The following is a 22053-nucleotide window of genomic DNA, read 5'->3' as shown; positions in this document are numbered from 1 at the left end:
TCCTTCCTTCCTTCCTTCCTTCCTTCCTTCCTTCCTTCCTTCCTTCCTTCCTTCTTCCTTCGTTCCTTCTTTCCCCACTCTCCTGTTGGGTTAACACCATCAGGACATGTATTTCCCTAGTGGTTTGATGTAGGCAAGGGGCCACAAAAGGGCACACTGCTTCTAAAAGGAAGATAGTTACATTAGTGTAAAAGGATCTGAACATGGAGGTCATGGTGAAGGTCAGTTCAATTCTGTCCAAGCCCCTCAAGAAACAAAAAGAATCACTAGCGTCCATGAAACTGTTGTACTCTGTAGGATCCCCCACACACCTTCCTAGTTCTCTTCCGGGACCATGGACGAGTGCAAGTTCTCTAGTCCTTCCTAAACTAAATTCTTATCTTTGGAGATTGAAATAGATCCCAGGGTCTCAAGATGATATGAAGGACAGCCTCGATAAAAAGCAAGACCCTTTTATCAATGCACCTCACTAAAGGATCTCAAGAAATCCAGTGATAGGTGCAGTCCCTCCTTCAACCTGAACCTGCTGGGCCTGTGAACAACATAGCCCAGCCCAAGTCTGCTCCCATCATGGCCCCATGATAATCCATCATCGAGGTAAGACCATTCCAAAAACAACATGGCCAAACAAAAAAAATAAAGAAAAAAGAAAACTGTCACCAACAAGTAAAAGCCGGAGTGAAGAATTTTCACCATTACTGACTTGCTTTTACTTCATGGGATAAAGGTCCACTAATAAATATAAATTAATAAATAAGTGAATGAAAGATTGATTAAATAAAACAAATTAGATAGATAGATAGATAGATAGATAGATAGATAGATAGATAGATATGAGAGAGAGAGAGAGAAATAAAGTCAGATTCCCTACCTGGAAGCAGATTAAGTTTCCCATTGACACACATGCCTCCTGAGGAGAAGCTGTGATGAACTTCAAGCAATACAGAGAGAAACTAAAAGAGAAAGAGTGATGGGGCCACTAATAGTCCCCAACACTTTTTCTTAACATGTCTATATATTTCAGGTCTAAAAATTTCAGGCTAAAGCTAGAGAGTGAGTTTGAAGAAGAATAAAAGCCAGCAAATGTCCAGAGAATAGATTAGCATCCTATCATACACAAATTATATTCAAAAGTTGTTTAAATTATAATTTTAAATATAATTGGGATTCCTAATACTCTGATTAGCGGGGGCCACAGAGAGAATTCGTACTCACTAAATATTCCATGTGGCCCCATGCATTTCCCAGCCTCCCTTGCAGTCAGGCTGGGGTCACATGACTACTTTTGGCCAATGGACTATGAGGAGCAGTGGCTGGGGTCACTTCTAAGCCTAGACAATTAGGAGCTGGGTGCCTCCTCCATCTCACTCTTCTCTTTAGTTGGCAATATCAGAGGCTGCATTTTTAAGATATTCCATCTGCAAGATGACAGAGCTTCCTTCAGCCTGGGTACCTGGGTGACACTGGAACAAGGCCCTTACAGACCTGAGACAGACATGTCCTAGAAGTGAGAACTAATCCTTCGATTCATTAAACCATTGAGATTTGGGGGGGTTGCCTGCTGTGGCAGCTAGCACTGATTAACGCAATACTGGGGGTTCCATTTCCATGAGGAAGCTTCCATTCAAATTATAGTAGAAATAAATGGGGGAAAACCCTCAGGTATTGGGAAGAGAATGCTAGGGAAGGTGAGAGAGGAAAGATTAAATATGGATATTGGGATAATTCATTTGGAAAGAAACTGACTTGCCACAATAAGAGGTATTACTTTTCAGTTCACCCTCATAAATATGGAGGTAGCACCAGCTTGGTAGTGTTGAAATTAAGAGAAGGCAAGACGACGTGGATGGAACTGGAGGGTGTTATGCTGAGTGAAATAAGTCAATCAGAGAAAGACGTGTATCATATGACCTCACTGATATGAGGAATTCTTAATCTCAGGAAACAAACTGAGGGTTACTGGAGTGGTCGGGGGGTGGGAGGGATGGGGTGGCTGGGTGACAGACATTGGGGAGGGTATGCGCTATGGTGAGTGCTGTGAATTGTGCAAGACTGTTGAATCACAGACCTGTACCTATGAAACAAATAATGCAATATATAAAAGAAGAAGAAGAAGAAGACAGCAGGAGGGGAAGAATGAAGGGGGGAAATCGGAGGGGGAGATGAACCATGAGAGACGATGGACTCTGAAAAAAAAAAAAAATGAGGCTTCTATAGGGGAGGAGGGTGGGGGGATGGGTTAGCCTGGTGATGGGTATTAAAGAGGGCACGTTCTGCGTGGAGCACTGGGTGTCATACGCAAACAATGAATCATGGAACACTACATCCAAAACTAATGATGTAATGTATGGTGATTAACATAACATAATAAAAAAAGGTAGATATAAATAAAATAAATTTAAAAAAAGAGAGAGAGAAGGCAAGAAATTACAATGAAGTTTAGTATCTAGTTTGCAACCAGGTGAGAAAAGGCCCTTGTCTCCTTTATGAAGGACCACTGGCACTGTCACATCCCCAAAAGCCCATAGACCTCACCAGGCCATAGCAAAAGACAGCAATTTTACTGAAAATTTCCAGGGAGAGAGGAAAAGTTTTATAACATGCTAGAGATGGCACATTATTCCTCCCAAAATTCCCTGATCTCCTTTAAAACCTCTCCCTTCAGAAGACCCTGCAAACAGAATCTAGAATCCTCCCAAATATCCCTTTTTTAATGTCATGTACTTAAGCTCTGCTCAGGCTTCTCCAATTGTACATTTCCAGAGACATCACTGAAAATGACTTTCAAGGTCATTTTACTGCTGACATCATCATGCTCAGTCAACAAACGATCCCCAGCTCCTAGGATTTTCTGTCCTTATAAGTATGAATGCGAGGAGAGGAGGAAGATTTAGGAAGAAATATGTCATGGATGAGCAGCTTTTAGCTCTCTTTTAATTTATATCACAGATTCCACACACACCCCCATATTAGGTATATTCAGATTTTGAATAGAGGTTTATTTGTTTCAGGGAAATCACAGGTTTTTTTCTTTGTTTCCATGAACTTATCATTTTAACACATTCTAATTAATAATAGGAGGCAATAGTTTTTCGAAATTATATCCTTGGCCAAAGAAAAGCTGTATGTTGTTCTCTGACACATTATTAAGATAACTAGTGGTATAATAACTCATTTTACCAAACTTTTTCTGACAAAATTTCATGAAAAAAACAACATGCTGTTACCAATTAAGCAATTACAAATATATTTGCACAGTCTCACAAAACTGGATTTCTTGGGATTTGGCGCCATCTAGAAGAATCTGTCTGCGTGAACACCCATACCATCTGCAGTCCCCTCAGATGGAACCCACCTCTGTTCCTTGAGGTTCATAGCTCAGGCTCTCTCAGAGAGTGTACCCACTCTTTTTTTAAAAAATTTTATTGTGGTAAAATATATATAACATAAAACTTACCACCTTAGTTTTTTTTAAGGGTACCGTTCAGTGGCATTTAGTACATTCACATTGTTGTGCAACCATCTGTACCATCCATCTGCGGAACTTCTTCATCTTTCCAAACTGAAAGTTTATACCCATTAAATAGTAACTCCCCATTTCCTCCTCCCCCAGCCACTGGCAACCCACATTCTATTTTCTGTCTCTATGAATTTGACTCTTCTAGGTACGACATATCATTGGAATCATACAGTATTTGTCCTTTTGTGACTGACTGGATTATTTCCCTTAGCATAACGTTCTCAGGGTCCAGCCATATTGTAGCATGGGTCAGAATTTCTTTCCTTTATAAGGCTGAATAATATTGCATTCATTCATTACACATTTTGCTTATCCATTCATCTGTTGATGGACATTTGGATTATTTCCACCCTTCGGTTATTGTGAATAGTGCTGCTATGAACATGAGTGTGCAAATACCTCTTCAAGACCCAGCTTTTAATCCTTTTGGATATATATCCAGAACTGGAATTGCTGGATTAAACAGCAATTCTATGTTTAATTTTTTGAGGAACCTCCATGCCGTCTTCCATAGCAGCTGTGCCATTTTACACCACTCTGGTTTTTCACTTCAGGTTAATGGGTTATTACTGTCCATCTCTTGAGTAGCCTGGAGAGATCGATAATCTGGCTAAGTGAGGACTTAACCAGATAATGCTGGTATCCAGTGAGAATAAACCACTTCTGAGGGTTTCTGTGTGCAGACATAAAGAAGGGCACTCTTGAGGATTCAACCTTTATCAGTGTGTATTTCATAAAGGTACCTCATCAATGTACTTTCACAAACTAATTTTGAAGAAGACTTCGGGAAATGCTTTTTTCATCTTAAAAAAAAAAAAAATGAGGAAGCTAAAGCGTAAGTGAGTCATACTTCCAAGCTGGTAAGAACATGTACCTCCTCTCACCTGGAAGTTACTTGCCTAGCCCCTTCCATGACCTGACAGAGAACCAAGGACTCAGAAGAAAAAAATGTTAAATGTCTTCTGGGCAGTCAAAACACATCACTGTTAGAGAGAAACTCCTCTCCACTCCTGTGGTTTCCAGGAAAGGGAACCGTTCCCTCTACATGCTGGCCTCTGTGCTTCTGGCTCCTTCCTCAGTGGTTTCTGACCAGTGTTTTGGGGAGCAGGAACTGGGCATGCTATCCCTTCTGTCTCAGAACTAAGCCCTGATCGAGGAGATCTGTGTCTGGGTGGCATCTCTCCGTACTGCGCGGTTCCACCACGGTTCCTAAGTCAGAGAGGCTCAGTGCTTCCCACACTGCCCCTGACCAGCGAGGTAAGGCTCCATGACTCTAGGGCTCACAATTGGGAAGCCCACCTACCCGCAGATATAACACATTTCCAAATAGCTTAATTTGCAATAACGGTGATACCCGAACTCCTTCTGCTTGACTACGGTCTCCCTGGAGTGGCTCAGAAAAAGGAGGTGCTACTTACTGGACTGCCAAGTCTATGCACAAAGGTTATGACCTTGAGTGGAAGGGTAGTCACTCAGAGCATCATTTGGAAGCTTTGTGGTCTTACTGTAGGCATAATTCATTTATATGGCACATAATATGCCTAATGGTATCCTAGCCCATAGCAGAAATTAGAAGGGGAAATGAGGAATGAGTATAAGTAACCACAATAATGTAACAAGACATGCTAAATGACTGTGTAAATAGTGTTGGGAAAGTACAAAAAAAAAAAAAAACCTATGAAAAAGCAAGTCACTTGTGTGGTCATTTTCTGAGACACAAACACGCTTCAGTCATTCCCTGAGGACACCACTACAAAAACATAATGTCCAGGAGTACAAATAAAATGTTCAATGGTATTCAATATCCTATCAGAGAAGGCAGGGAAACGTAAAACTATCAGTGTGGTTAAAGTAAATTGAATTTTCCTGCTGTTAGGTTAAGCTTCAAGTAATTTAGAAAATGTTTTTACTCAGCGTATGTGGCCTAATGAATAAGGCGTTAACCCGCTAAACATAACACGCTGTCGCTGACAGGGATCCGCCATCAAGGAGTGTTCAGATGGTTCTGCCGTGTGCCGCTGTATTCCCTCCGGCTGTGAGGAACTGCCCCGTGTGGGTGTCTGTGCCATCTGGGGTAGAACCTCCTCCTTCATGTTTCTGGAAGCCTAACCAGCTCTCGACTATTAGAAGATCCTAGGTTATTCTAAAAAGACAGGGTGCAGACTTAACAACTGAACTGTCTTACCTGCTTCAGAGGTAAGAGAGATCCCCCTCTTGTTCATCCATTTTGTCAAATTAGGAGAAAAGAGCTTTGTCCGTCCAACCATCCATTCTTCATTCATTCATTCACTCATTCATTCAATAGACACATGTGGAGTGTTGTGTCAAGGCATTAGTTCCAATGACTTCATTCAGGTAGGATTTTTGAGTCCTACTGAAGTAAACTATAACTCCCTCGGAAGAGGGAAAATCAGGCCACAAGATAGAGAAGCACAGTCATTTCTCCGCACTTCTACACGTGAAGGAATGTACCGGTTTTCACATCCTAAATAACAATTCATTACCTATTTCATAAAGTTCCGTTCTGAAAAAAGAACAAAAAACACATTTAATACTATCTCAGAAAATCTGGAACTTAGGATTTTATCCTGAAACCAGAATGAGCTCCACATTCTTGTGGATACCAGGTACAGGAGGCAGACCTGTGAGAAGGCATGCTGGTGTCACAAACTCCTGACAGAATTTCAGGGGAGGTGGGGAGGGCCCTCCGAGCAGTACCCTCAGAAGTAGGCCACCCTTGCAAATAAATACTTGCCGAAAAATGGTGAGGTGAGTAGAATTGAGAAATCTGACTGGTTCTCAAAAGACAGCCCTCCTCATGCCTCCATCTTGCTGAGTAAGAGGCACAAAAAGGAGAATGTCACACGTTCTCTCGGGCCTGCTACTTGACCGCTTTGGGGTCTGCTTGCCTGTTTATCAGATCCGCTCCGATTTCTCTGAGCTCCTGGGCCTCCTTCTTTGTGTGCAGCTTTCACGAGGGCAGTGTGCTGGGTACAGAAGTGGCAAATGTTTGGATTGACAAGGCAGTGCTATGGAGAACAGTAAGAGGGAAAAACAGCCAAAGATTGCAGAGGCAGATTTGAGGCAGGGGCATTAAAATGAGAATCTCTGTGGGCCTGAATGCTTTGAAAACCATTTAGAAAGCTGGCACCTGCAAGTGCCTACTCCTTTCTCTCTCTCCTCTTCTCATAAAGAATATTTATGGTGGACGGCTCAGTCAATGGATGCCTAGCCCAGTCAAGAAATCTAGATGCACGTTGTCTTTTCCATTTCAGATGGTCACAGTAAGAGGTGACACTTCATTTCCATATTTAATGTTCACTGAGTTAAACAGGATGAACCAATCAGTAAACTCACGGAAGGCAAAGTGATGTCAGTCTCGATGCAGTGATAAAGCTCAACCAGGAATCTGTACGGATAGTGAGTTTGAATATCATTGACTATCAATGCCGTGTGTTTCCAAATAGAAAGAAAAGTGTGATTTCAAATTTACAATGAGATTTAATAATGCAATATAAACTATACCTGATCAATTCTATATTTGATAGATAAATCTAAGCTTACACATTCAGTTTTCATAAGGAATTTTAGATTCCTCTGAGTTTTTAAGTACCCGCAAAACCCAAATGACAGAGAAAATGTTTAGTGTCATGAAATTTCAAATGTGTTTCAGTTAATATTTAAATTTAATGAATCAAAATATTACATCTCTTAATTCTCAAGCAATAATCTTCAACATCAATTATATGAAAAGATTAAAATCAGTCAGTAATATGGCTTTTTAAAGGGAATAGCAAGACAAAAATGAATTGAATTTATAAACCTTTTCTTTATGCCCTGTGCTTCACAAACACGCAGAAACTGCAATGCTGTCTGAATCACAGAAGCGGGGGAGCTCAGAGCTCCAGGTGAGAGGCTGAGTTAGAAGGGATCCCTGCGCAGGCTCCAAGCCCACCCGCAGATTTTGCATACCTTCCCTTGCTCAGGCTACTTTTTTGCATGCTAGGCAGACACTGGGCATTGGTATGCCTCAGAATCCTTTCCTTCTACCCAATGGCAAGTGTCTTCAGTTTGATTCTTCCATAGCCCATAGCTACCAGGGACTGCCCAGTGCGCTTCTGCTCCTTCCTTGTGCAATGGTGTTTTTCAATCGAATGGAAGTTCTACTGGCATCTGAGGTCCAGCAATTTCTCATTGCACAATATGTCGGGCATGTCAGGCCCCCACTCTTTAAATGCTATTGGTACATTTACTTGAAATGCCACTGTGATAAAGTCATCGAGATGAACTTCCAAATGCTCCTTACAAAAACTGCCAATGCTTCTCGGGGGCAGTGACTTTCCCAATCTAGGACCATTTTGCCTACTGAACTATAACCTAAGGAGTAGCTATTATCACACTGCAGTGAGGGCCACTGAAGTCACGGACATCACCCACTGATATTCCACAATGACCCACCTCATCCTTTTAGCCCAGAGTTTCTCAACCCCAGTACTAGTGACATCTCAGGCTGAGTAATGCCCTGTCCTGCGGGCTATCCTGGCCCCGGAGGATGTGGAAGCTTCCCTGGCCTGGACACACCAGGCATCAGTAGCAGCCCCTCCAGTGTGGCAGCCCAAATCATCTCCACACATTGCCAAGTGTCCCTGCGGGGGGTACAGACTTGACGTCCTCACTGGAAACCACTACTTAGCCCATAAATGTATATGTGATTACCTTGTGCCAAACACAGAGATAAAAAACACTGCCCCTCTATTCACAGAGTTCAAAGTCAGGAGAGATGAGGAGACAGCTACAAGACAGAGCAGGAAACGCGTCATCCTGGTCCACTGAGGTGTGTCTAACTCAGACTGAGAGGTGAGGGTAAGAGGCCAAGGAGATCATTCCAGAGCAAGCGGTCATCTATGAGAACTTGAAGGACCCTGAGACAAAGCAGGCAGAAGGCATACCACATGGGAGCACAGAGCCTTCCAGGAAGAATACACATTCCAGAATAAGACACGTGGAGCACTCCAGTGCGTGCACAGTGATAACACTTGAAGAGTCTCACACACCCCGTGCTTAGGAATTCCATCATCACCATGAAACAAAGAGCGTAGAAGACTGTTTCAGCATGGAAGCCAAAAGTTGCCGTCTGTAGTCTACAGAGTCATCAGAGTGCATGGCAGGCTGGATGGAGGAGCAGTACTAACCATGGAGAGACCAGACAGGGGCTGACCTACTTCAGAACTGTTGGAGAGTTTAATGAAATCATCTGTGTGCATGCCTGCTGTACAGCATAAACTGTGATTTTCCACAGAATCACTGCAAAAACTGTAAAGTACAATCTAAAGTATAAACCATTATCTCTGCTCTCCTATGTCAGCATTAGAAACTCCAAAGACATCTCTAGAAGAAACATCTAGGGCCACCAGCATCAATGGCAGGATTGTTGGAATAAATGAATTATCTTGTAAGGTAACTACTGGGAAGGAGCTACCATATGGTAAGTTGTCACATTTTTATTTTAAACAGTTATTATTTATGGAAAACAGTATGGCAGTTCCTCCAAAAATTAAAAATAGGATAACCATATGATCCAGCAATTCCACTTCAACCCAAAAGAAGTGAAAGCAAGGTCTCCAAGAGATTTTTGTGCACCCATGATCATAGCAGCATTATTCACAATAGCAAGAGGCGGAAGCCACCCAAGTGTCCATCCAAAAATGAATAAACAAAATATGGCGCATATATATATATATATATATATATATATACACACACAATGAACTATCATTCAGCCTTAAAAAGGAAGGAAATTTTGATACATGCTACAGCACAGATGAATCTTGAGGACATTATGCTAAGGGAAGTAAGCCAGTCGTGACAAGCCCCCAAGTACTGTGTGATTACACTTACGTGACGGATCCATGGTAATCAAATTCATAGGAAGGGAAAGTAACACGGTGATTACCAGGGACTCAGCAGAGGGGAAGAGGGAGTTGTTGTTTAAGGAACACAAGAGTTTCAGTTTTGCAAGATGAAAACATTCTGGAGATTGGTTGCACAACCATGTGAATATACTTAACACTACTGAACCGTACACTCAGAAATGATAAAGATGGTTGGGGCGCCTGGGTGGCTCAGTCAGTTAGGTGTCTGCCTTCGGCTCAGGTCATGATCGCAGGGTCCTGGGATCCATTGGGCTCCCTGCTCAGCAGGGAGTCTACTTCTCCCCCTTCCTCTACACCTCCCTACCCCCTGGCTTGTGCTCTCTCTCTCTTTCTCTCAAACGAATAAATAAAATCTTAAAAAGAAGAAAAGAAATGATGAAAATGGTAAATTTTAAGTTATGTGTGTTTCACCACAATTTTTAAAAGTAATTATTATTTTATAGCACTTGAGATTATGTATAACATTTTCCACCTGGAAAATATGAACACATGAGCTCCCTCTGCCTAAAAATAGAGGGTCAGCGGGACCAGTTCCTCGGAATGCCTGCTGATTCTCCCAGAAGATCTCTTCAAGATCAAATTGCATCCACTCAGAGCAAGGTAGAGGTAAAAGCCCCACATAGTTAGCTGGACCACAGAAGTAACCAAGCTGCCTCCCTATTCACTCAGCCTCTCACAGGTACATGCTGAATACACATTCTTTGCCAGGTGCTATGTTTGGCCTGGGGGAGGGAGCCGTGAACAAAACATGCAAACGTCTGTCTGCAAGGAGCTTCTGTTACAGCACGGACTAATTACAGCTAATTACAAAATTAATTATTTTGGTCCAACAAGGGGACCTAACCTAGTTTGGAGTACCAGGGAATAATCCTATATGAAACTGGTATTTAACTTGAGCACTGAAGATTGAACTAGGGCACCTGGGTGGCTCAGTTGGTTAAGCGACTGCCTTCGGCTCAGGTCATGATCCCGGAGTCCCAGGATCGAGTCCCGCATCGGGCTCCCTGCTCAGTGAGGAGCCTGCTTCTCCCTCTGACCCTCTCCCCTCTCATGTACGCGCTCTCATTCTCGCTCTCTCAAATAAATAAATCTTTAAAAAAAAAAAAAAAAGAAAAGAATGAACTAGAGGTGGGGCGCCTGGGTGGCTCAGTTGGTTAAGCGTCTGCCTTCAGCTCAGGTCATGATCCCGGGATCCTGGGATCGAGCCCCACATCGGGCTCCCTGCTCAGTGGGGAGTCTGCTTCTCCCTCTCCCTCTGTCCCTCCCCCCTGTTCGTGCGCTCTCTCTCTCTAATAAATAAATAAAATCTTTTTAAAAAATGAACTAGAGGTAACTTGGAGAGGCGAGTGGGGAAATTTCAGGCCATGGGAACAGGTTCAAAAGCTATAAAGCTGCCTCAGAGATATGAAGAAGCTCTGTGGAGCTGAGTCCTAGGGAGAGGTGGGAGGAGAAAGGAGTGAGATGAAGACAGGAATCCAGGAAGAGCCAGAGGCCGGCCTACTGCTGGGCCCCTTCACAGCTGCCTCAGCCTTGCAGGGAGGCCCCGGGGCACTGGCTTGTTCCTCTCCCCTCCCCTGCTCCCCAGTGCACCAGAAAGTCCCTCTCAAGCACCATTTTAACCACATGACTGCCCGATGCAAACACGGGCACTCAACTCTCTGCAGCACTTCTTAGAATCCTTCCAAACCTTTTCACGGCAAGGCCCCCTTGAGCCTCCAGGCTCTCGATCACTGCATAACAAGGGTGTGCTCTGGGGTCCTCCACTGAAGGCAAAACCCCAACCAACCTGGCCCCAAAGAGTAAACTGCCTAGATGGTGAGATGAGATGAACAGACATAAGGTGGCATACAAACAATACAGACCGGCACACAACTGAAGGGCTCGCTCAAGTCAACTGTCCTACACGTGCGGCTGTCCAGTTAGGGGGAGTGGAGAAAATGTTAGAGAAGCGGAGCTGTTGTCAAGGGCCTCATAGGGAGGCTGGGCTTCGACCATGAGGTCAGAAATAGATAACACAAGACATGGGGCAGGAGTCTAGGAAAGGGGGGGTGCTGGGCACGTTCCATTAACATAGACTCAATAGGCAAAACCATCAGAGTGCTTTGACTCTCAAGGGAGAGAGAAGATAATGAACTGCAGAGCTAGACTGAAGGAAAAAGAGGGAAATGAAGCCATGCAGAGAACACTGAGAAGCAATGAATGACAAGTGCAGGATGAGGAATGCCAGAATATCTTTCTTTGCACCATCCCTGGTTATGTTTACCATTCTTTGTTGATCAGTGGGTTAGTAAACGGTTCAGTGTACGCTGGGTGTTAAGCACTCTGACTTCCAAATCAGCTATTACTTGTGCCACTCACAGAAGGTTATCTCACTTTCATGGACCCTCCTTACCAGTCATTCTAAACTCCTTGAATGCAAGGGCTGAGTCTCTCTGTACATCCTGCACTGCCTGATTCAGTCAGCACCGCGCCCTCTCTTGGCTTCAGCAGTTATGCCTGGCCCTGGTCTTCCTCATGTTCTAGGCTCCCAAATAATGGCAAGGACAAACTGTGCTTTCCTCAGGAGCTGACAAAGCCAAGTGCAGGGAGAAGTCACAAGAAGCAGCTGACTCATGGCAAGGTGTTGGGGCTTCCACCCTGGACTACTTTAAGGTCCTCCTGAGATGACAAGTATGCAGAGGGAGAAAGGATCCTGCAGCAGAGACAGCACATCAAGGAGACCAGCACCCTGAGAAGCAGTTTACTATCATGATGGAAAGGGGGACGTAGGCCCCCATCTCATGAGCCAGAGAGAGAAAGAATTCTTAAAGAATTGTGCCTAGTGGTGGGACTATGGGGTACGCTTCTGTGAGAAGGAGTGGAGACATCTAAGACCTGCAGGTTTTCTGACAACCAAGAGATATGAATAGGATTGTATGTCTCTTCTTTGGTGCAGCTCTGCTTCTCCATTTCTTTGCAGCTGGACACATGGATGCCCTCCACTCTGTTCCATTCTGGAGCCAACCACAGTCCAGTTGCAGGTCTGGGAGCAAGTCTTGCTAACAGAGAAGCTGCTCCAGGTAGTAGAGATGAGCTTTTCAGCATCCTGTATAGCTTCCAAATTCCAGCATTAATGTCTGGTCCTCCCACAGGATGCATCCCACTCCTAAATGCATATCAATATATTATAATCTCATGGGTGCTCAAATGGACCCATCGTTGATGGGCACCTACAGGTTAGCCCCCATAGCCTTCTAACATAACTCTAGTATTCTACAATAGCTTCTTTGACTTTAGATTCCTCTTCTACATTTTCTGGCCCAGACCTGGGATGTGCCATTTCTCCAAAGAGCCCTTGTTCATTTTGGAAGGAAATGGCATTTAGAGCCCAGAATCTGAGTGTGAGATTCGCACATTCTTATTGAGTTATCATCGCTTCTAGGTGTTTTAATAGACCTAAAAAATACATATTTTTGGGAAAAAAAATAAATCATGATTTCAGTTGGGTATTTCCAGTTCAAATGAAAAATTACAAGGTTCTATGTAATTTTTGGGATTTGATTTGTATGTTTTCTTTTATTGTCAAAATCTTGATTCCTCAAAATAATAACATAATTTCTTATTTTCTTTACATATATATATAATAAAATTTCAAAATAATAATATAAAATTTTAATGAGGGCAGTAAGAAAATTAAATTCAATTTAAGATTTCTTTGTGGTTCTCTTATTTTAGATTATACCCCAGTAGCCTAGAAGCTCTGTGTTTATTTTTTTAACGATTTTATTTATTTGAGTGAGAGAGCAGATCGAGAGAGAGAGAGAGAGAGCACGAGCAAGGGTGAGGGGCAGAGGGAGAGGGAGAAGAAGACTCCCCACTGAGCAGGGAGCCCGATGTGGGACTCGATCCTAGGACCCTGAGTTCACAACCTGAGCTGAAGACAAACACTTAACCAACTGAGCCACCCAGGTGCCCCAGAAGCTCTATGCTTAAAGTCATTTGAAATATTTTTTGAGTGTGCCACCAAACTATGAAACAAGTTCATTTCTTGTTTCTAGCTCTGTTGCCCTCCCCCATTCTTTCCCTCTGCTTATTTTTTATTAGTTTTTTAAAATTTATCCTTTTGTTGTGTCTTCTTGAAACATAAGCAACTGGGGCGCCTGGGTGGCTCAGTCGTTAAGCGTCTGCCTTCGGCTCAGGTCATGATCCCAGGGTCCTGGGATCGAGTCCCAAGTCGGGCTCCCTGCTCGGCGGGAAGCCTGCTTCTCCCTCTCCCACTCCCCCTGCTTGTGTTCCTGCTCTCGCTGTCTCTCTCTGTCAAATAAATAAATAAAATCTTTAAAAAAAAAAAAAAAGAAAGAAACATAAGCAACTGGATATATGCTTCATATTTCCCTCCTCCTTTTTAGTCTATACATAGCTTTTGCTTTTTTTTTTTTTCACAAGAGTGGGTCCTAGAGATCATTTTTATAGTGGCCTACTTCCTCATCCACATTTTTAAAACTGCATAGCACTCTGCTATGTGGACGTACCATAATTCCATCAACCAGCTCCATATCAACAGAGATCTGTTTCTAGTCTTTTGCTATAACAAATAGTGCTTTGGTGATTCACCTTGTACAGATATGCCTCTAAATTTTTGAGAAGGGCTATTTATTTGAAATACAGTAGGTGGGGGTTGCCTGGGTGGTTTGGTCAGTTAAGCATCCGACTCATGATTTCAGCTCAGGTCATGATCTCAGGGGCTTGAGATCAAGTCTCACATGGGGTTCCCCCTCAGCAGGGAGTCTGCTTGAGAGTCTCTCTCTCTCTCTGCCTCTCCCCCCAACTCGTGCATGTTCTCTCTCTCTCTCTAATAAATAATAAATAATTATAAAAAAAATTAAGTAATTAGATGTTATCTTTTAAATCTCCGCTATCTAGATATGCCAAGATCATGTTATTTTAATGTGTACTCCTTGGATTATTAGTAAAATAATCATTCACATGTTTATTGGTTATATGTGTATGTACCTATGTATATTTCTCTGTGTCAACTCTCTGTTTATGTCCCTTTTCAAGGCGTTTATATTTTTTTATTTATTCTTAGTTATTCATAAGAGCCATGTAAGGATGGTAAGTGCCATGAGGACAAGAGCCAGATCCAACTTGTTCTCCATTATACTCTCAACACCCAGCCTGGTATCCAGCAAATAGTTACTCAAAAATATTAGTGAATAAATCAATATTTATTATAGCAATGCATGTCTGTATGTTTTAAATTTTTCTCATCTTAACAATTTTGCCACTTGGGGAAGTTATTTGACCTCTGTATATCTGTTTCTTCTGTGAGATGAGAATAATAGTTCTTAACAGGGTCGTTAATTATTTTATTAATACATTTTCTAAAATGTAATAAGCACTCAAATGTTAGTGTCACTCATTCTCACCATCATCACCACTCTCAGCTATGCATCATTCATCAAACCTTGAAATAAAAAGTCCAGATATGATGTATTCATGACAGAGCAAAGGGCAAAAGAGCAAATGTTTTTATTGTCTGTATAGGCAGTTAGGAGTGTTAATAATAATACATAACAGAAAAAACAATTCTGAAATAAGCCAACACAGTTGTTTTCTTGAGAAAATATTTGTGTCAGGGATATTTCCTATAGTCAGGGATTTTGTTCTTCCCTGATTATCTAGTATCTAATTGCCCTTTTGAAAGGAAGAAGACGTTATCAGAAGATGAGGAAGATCAAAGACAAAAAAGGATTGGTTCTCTTGATTTTCTTTTGAGATGGTAAAGATTTGGGGGAAGAACTAAAACATATGCATGACTCAATACAAAAAAATTACTGAGGTCCCTCACAGTCCAAAACTTCCATATTTAAGAACAATCAATATCAATAAATGAGTTAAAATCATTTTCGTTTGATCCAGTGGTCTTTTTAAAGTACAAGTGTCCCATGATGCAGAAAAAGGTTTATAATTATTACACAAATGCCACAAAAATACATAATTGCCACATAAATAATAAAACAAAAGTTATCCTGGAAACAACAGCAATTTGAACTTCAAGGAAATCCAATACAAAGAATAACACCTGGGTTTTCAAACTCCATTTTTAATGATCTGGATCCTCAACGTTGCAGTGAGTATACTGAAATAAGCCTGACCACAAACTGTATATGCACTACCAAAACTGTATCTTTTCTTACCAAATTAGATTCCATTAGTGGAAGGAGAAGTTTGATCATCCCTTGTGTATAAAGTACTACACCAGGTACAAAGGGGAAGTCAAACTGCATCCCCACCCTCAAGATTCCTGCTAAGTTGGTGGAGGGATAAGCCTCTCTATCTTCTCTCCAGATATTGTGCCATTTCTCTGCTCCCTGCATGAAAGAACCATCCTTACCAGCTGTCTTCATTCCTTCACCTCCAATTGCCTCTTAAACACACAGCAATCTGGCTTCAACTCCCCAGCACTCCACTGAAATGTTCTTGTCAATGTCTCTAAAAGTAAATATTTAATGCAAGACGCCATGGTCTCCAATCTCTCCCTTGCCTCACCCATACCACCTCTTTGCACTATGTCTGCATAGAGAGCTCCTTGGACCTCTCTGAAACGTAATAAGCACCCAAATGTTAGTATCACTTATCATCACCATCGCCACCACCATCATCTATGCATCATTCATCAATACCATGCAATAATAAATTCAGATATGGTGTTTTGAGAAGAAGCAGAGAACAACAGGGCAAATGTTTTTATTGCCTGCATAGAAAGGTAAAGATTTGGAGATCAAATCTTCTCTCTTGCTACACATCTTCTCCAGGAGCTCTCACTCAGTCCCTTGACAGTAAATATAACCTCTACATGGATGATTTTCAAATTCTTATCTCTAGCTACTATTGCTTCCTTAAGGTCCCCACACCTGTATCTGACTATCTACTCAACATCTCCACCTTGATGTCTAAAAGAAAACTCCAAACTAACACATCTAAAATTAGATGTTTGGTTTCCCAATCCTCTCCACCCACTCTCCTCTCCTACCTTCCCCGTCTTAGGCAATGGTAGCTCATACACCTGCTGCTCAAACCAGATAACCTTGATTCCTCCCTCATCCTCACTCCTCCACCCCCAAAACAAACTTACCACTAAATCTTATGAAAATACATTCACATGTCTCCATCTTAATGCCACCACCGTCTCTTGGCTGGACTACTAAAAAAGCCTCCAAACTTCGCCTTCTATTCCTGCTCTTTATCTAATCTACTTTCTACCCAGCAGCCAGAGGAAATTTTTTATAAAGTAAAACAACATATCTTTGAAATGTGTTTTCTGAACCATGTTAAGGTTTTATACTTCCAAAAATTATTAAATCAACAAGGATGAAGGGAAAAAAATTAAAATTATATACCCACAGGTGGACCTAAACATTCATCAAACTGACAATATACCTACAAAAACAAATTGAAAAATAAAAGTAAAGAATGAATCCTATACAAATACTGAATCATTATGTGGTACACCTGAAACTAATACAATTTTAAATCTCAATTAAAAAAAATTTTCAAAGAATTACTCCAATTAACTTTATTTTTTTAAAAGATAGTATTTATTTGAGAGAGAAAGAGAGGGTGCTCACAGGTGGGGGAGGGGCAGAGGGACAAGCAGAATCCCCACTGAGTGGGAGCCCAACACGGGGCTCAATCCCAGGACCCTGAGATCATGAACTGAGTCTAAGTCAGACACCTAACCGTCTGAGCCAGCCAGGCGTCCAATTCCAAATAATTTTAGAACACAATACTCTCATAGCACACTACTCATATATTCTTAAAGAATAATAATAAAAACTCAAAGCAAGCTTGAACTTTACTGAAAGATTTTGTTTTGGTCGTGGTATGGGAGTAGTACTTCCTGTGTATATTTCATGGTTGAAAAAATGATATTTTTGGCAACCAGAGTTCTCCTTGTGGGAAAAGTGGATACAAATGTGAAAGGAGTAACGGAGAAGAAGAATCCTTTGATTTGGATTAGATTAAAGGTTTCAGAATAAACTCTCAATAGATAGATGGATAAAGAGATACACAGATAGACAGACAGACAGGCAGGTAAGTTCCCCCAGCTCTAGGACCCAAAGTAAAGAAAATCTAGCAGTAATGAACACAGCAACTGCTGCCCTCAATCTTGGTTTCCAAATGTCATTCCCCACTAAAAGGATCCAGATTCCTTAGAAAAATGGCTGCTTTTTCCAGGGTTGGGTTGGGAAAAGCATAAGCTAGACCTGGACTATCTTGCTGAGCCAGAAAGCAAAAAAGTACTCAGAACCTGCTGGGGGCATATCCAAAGGATGCAGGAACTGCTCAAAGTCCCACTTGCCAAATTGTGTGTAATTTGAATATCAAAAAGAATGATCATAGGAACAGATTTCAACCCATTGAATTAAAAAAACGAGTCTAGGAGCAATACCAAGCACAAGAAAACTACAGGGGCAGGGAGAAGGGGAAAGCTTTTCTTTACAGAAGAATACCAATAAATAGGAAATCACTATTTTGCAACCACCATTGCAATAATTATTTTAGGAAAAAATCAATGTATATTACCACCACTGAGTGAAAGATTTGGGTGAATACAATAATATATACAGCCTCTAGATTTCTCCTCACAGATTACTTATTAAATACAAAAGGACAAATAGGTACCTTTATAATAGATTAATGTAGGTGACAGCCCCTTAACCAGTGACCAAACTTAACAGCACTAACAGTTGGAGGATGATGTCACATGCCAGTGATGTTATGCATGACAAGGACACATTACTTACGCAGATTTCACGCCAAAAAAAGCATAATCACACATCTAATCTCAAGGAAATGATCCAAAATATCTAAATTAAAGACCAGTCTACAAATATCTTTCAATGCCACAAAAGAAAACAAAAAGGCTTGAAGAACTCATTCTAGAATAAAGTGCAATTTAGAGACATGACAACTGGAAGCAATGTATGATCCTTGATTAAATCCTGGATCCAGAAAAACAAAACAAAAAGCTCCAGCTATGTAGGGCACAATTGGGAAAACAGGAAACTGGATGGGAATTATACATTAGACAACATTAGATCAATAAAACTTCTTTTGTGCGTGATAATTATGTGGGAGAATGTCCTTCTCCTTAAGACACAGCTGCTGACGTTTTTAGGGAGAAAGTGTCCTTTTTTTAAAAGTTTATTTTTAAATTCACTTATTTAAGACAGAGAGAGAGTACACATACAAGCAGGATAAGGGCAGAGGGAGAGGGAGAGAATCCTCAAACAAACTACCCACTGAGTACAAAGCCCAACACTGGCTCCATCCCAGGACTCCAAGATCATGATCAGAGCCAAAATCAAGAGTCGGACGCTGAACCAACTGAGCCACCCAGGTGCCCCGGGGAATGTCTGATGCCTGCAAGTTATTCTGAAATGATACAGCAACTTATTCATGAAATTATCATGAAATGAAAAAATGGATAAATATACGAAGAAAATCATGAAGCAAATGTGGCAAAATATTAAGAATTGATGAATCTAAGTGAAGAGCATATTGTATCCATTCAGTATTTTTGCAACTTTTTTATGCACAAGAAATTTTTTGAAAATAAAAACTGGGGAATAAAAAAAATAACATACTACTACAAATTTGATCCAAAAACACAAAAAAGGGCACCTGGGTGGCTCAGTCGTTAAGCGGCTGCCTTCGGCTCAGGTCATGATCCCAGGGTCCTGGGATCGAGTCCCACATCGGGCTCCCTGCTCAGCGGGAAGCCTGCTTCTCCCTCTCCCACGCCCCCTGCTTGTGTTCCTGCTCTCGCTCTCTCTGTCTCTGTCAAATAAATAAAATCTTAAAAAAAAAAACCACAAAAGAAAACAAAAATGAAAAACCAACATCAGCGTGTCTCACTATATTGAGAATTTGATCCAAATTCTTCATGGTCTACCCATTTTCATTTGGCTAACTCCTTAGACATTTGACAGGTCTCAGATCAGAAGTCATTTTCTCCGGGAAACCTTCCCTAAATACGAAAGCCAGGATGGGGTCTCCCATCATTACTATACAGCACTTTGTACTTCTCGTACAATAATGATTATCATTGTTTTATATATATCTATTTGCCTCTATCTGCTGACTTCATGAGGAGAGATACCAATCTATCTTTTGTTTGTTGTTTCCCTGATATCTATCAGAACACCTGGCACTTAGTTTGCTATCATAGACATAAGTGCTGTCCAACAAATATGTCCAATTACTCCCTGGACACATGGTACGACTGCCCTTTCCTCTCCCTTTGGAGTTACGTATGACCATGCAACTTGCCCTGACCAAGAAGTCTGAGTGCAGAGGTAGCTGCCATTTCCAGGCGGGATCTTCAAGAGTGACTGCATGGCCTTCTCTTTTTCCCTCCCTCCATCACAGTTTCTGGCAATGATCAGCCAGGGTGAGGATGATGGGGAGCAGACCCTTAGCTAACCCAAAATGGAGGTTCTATTAGCCTAGGTGCCTACATGCCTACAATGAGCAGGACCCCCAGCTAACCATGCCCCCACCCCTTACTAATCATGTTGGACATATAATGTCAATAAAAAATAAACTTGGTAAAGCCCAAAGCCCAAAGAGATTTTAAGGTTATTTGTTACATCAGCACAAACTAGAACATCCTGACTGATACAGATATGTTCAAATACTCAATGAAACTTAATACAAATAGCCAAATATTCACATTAGGGTAAAGATCATATGAAAATCTAAGTATTTCATAGGAGTCAGGTCAAATAAATTGCCCTTTATGCCTACAGTGGAACTATGTAAACATTAAAAATAATGATGTAGCTCTTTATGTATTGATGTCTGAGATGTTCCATAAAATGCAAAATAAGAATATATGTACAAATGACTGCATATGTATATAACAAAATATTCATTTGGAAGTGTTGACCAAAAAGCCAAGATAGGATAGAAATTGGATTCCAACCAACTTCTGGATCAAACCACATCTAGAAACTTCTAAATGGGTTATGAAAATGAATTAGATGACTCTAAAATCTCTCACCCAAAATGAGGATGCAATACAATCCAGAAGAAGAGGACTTGTGGAGATTTTTGGAAGGGACCAATGGTATTCAGTGAGTCCTGTGTCTGCATCTGCCCCAGTCAAGACAGAAAGGCTACAGTGGGACCACTCAGAGACCTACTATGGGTCCCCCCACAATCTGGGTGGGGAGTGGGAAGGACAATTTGAGTGGTGTCTGACTCCTTCCCAAAAGAGCTAAAAGATGTGAGACCAGCTGGCTCAATGCTCTGATGGAGGGACAAAGGGGAAGTTGCTTGCTATGTGTGAGCTTGGCCTCCCTCCCACGGTATGATGGGAGAGGGTATGTGAGTGTTCACATGGGCTCTGTGTGTGAGTCTGCAGAAGTTTGCTTTAGAGAATGTCCCAAAGGGCTGCCAGAGTGGGGAGGCCCTGCAGAAGCCACTTCGGTGAACTGCCAATTCTGAGAAACTGTGGAAGTATTAGCAACCAGGCAGGAAAGACATGCAGCCGCCTTCCTCAAAGAACTGCAAGGGACAGAGCACTGGCAAGAACAGGGTCTCTGAAGGACCTGGGGAAGGGCCTTGCCAGAGAGGTTCAGCTGAGAATACATGCCATACTTCCAGAGCCCAGAGCCAGCTTACCACTGTGCCAGTCAACAAAGAACTTTCCAGCTCATCAAGACTAAAGGTGTCAGAAACATCAACCAACATGTGAGGGAGGAGGAGAGTGGGACACAGCATGCCATCCTTAGACCCATTCCTGCCAGTAGAAATGACTGAATGGTTGGAGTTTTGATTACTGTATGGAACTGGACATTCTGAAATCTCAGTCAAGTCTGTGGTTTGTTCCTTAAAGCAACTATACGACTATTATTACTTGTGAGCTAAAGTCCTGGGGCTTCCACATGCTTTTATCCAGGGGTAGAGAAAAAACCCTCTATAGAGAGCAAACCACAAGGGCAACAGAGAACAAAGAAGACTGCTTTATGATTCAACCCAGTATCCCCACACCAAACTTGCCCCACCTGTATATAAAATATCCTTGGAATAACACACAAGAGTCTGTATGTGGTGCTGGCCTCTCGGACAAGAGGCAAGTTAACTTTTCACTAGATGGTCTTGTGCACATTTTCAGAGTTTGTATCTCTTCATGCCAACGTGCAGGATGTAAATGCCCATGTTGTGAAATGACATTAGGTGGCATGGCTGGCTGGTAAGAGCACCAACAGCTGGACTCTCACTTTGGTTATGTCACAACTGTCCACACATCCTTATGCATGTTAACTACCCTCCCTGTGCCAATGCCATCAACTGTAATATGGAAATAATGGCAGTGCCTCTCTGGGTTGTGAGGACGAGGTGGCTGAATGCATGCAAAGCTCTCAGGAGAAGCCAATGCTCCCCAAACATGCCTTATACGTGCTTGGGGAGCACTGCCTGTTGCTACCGCCTAGTCCAACAGCTTATAATAATAATACAATAAACGTTAAAGGGGAAAGATTCATCAGAAAACAAGGGGGGACGGAGCAAGATGGCGGAGGAGTAGGAGACCTAGATTTCGTCTGGTCT

The 22053-nt window shown here is 41.9% G+C and overlaps 1 protein-coding gene across 1 annotated transcript in view; it reads right to left on the bottom strand.

Annotated features, from left to right (window-relative positions):
- Positions 1-22053, bottom strand: part of PCNX2 (pecanex 2) — a 313479-nt gene that overhangs the window by 259896 nt on the left and 31530 nt on the right. The window lies entirely within an intron of this gene.

This window comes from Callorhinus ursinus, unplaced genomic scaffold (assembly GCF_003265705.2).
Source record: "Callorhinus ursinus isolate GAN/ISIS: 27379988/994484 unplaced genomic scaffold, GSC_fseal_2.0 scaffold32, whole genome shotgun sequence".
Classification (NCBI taxonomy): Eukaryota; Metazoa; Chordata; class Mammalia; order Carnivora; family Otariidae; genus Callorhinus; species Callorhinus ursinus.
Note: the sequence above shows the minus strand (reverse complement) of the source record. Positions and strands in the feature narration are given on the sequence as shown.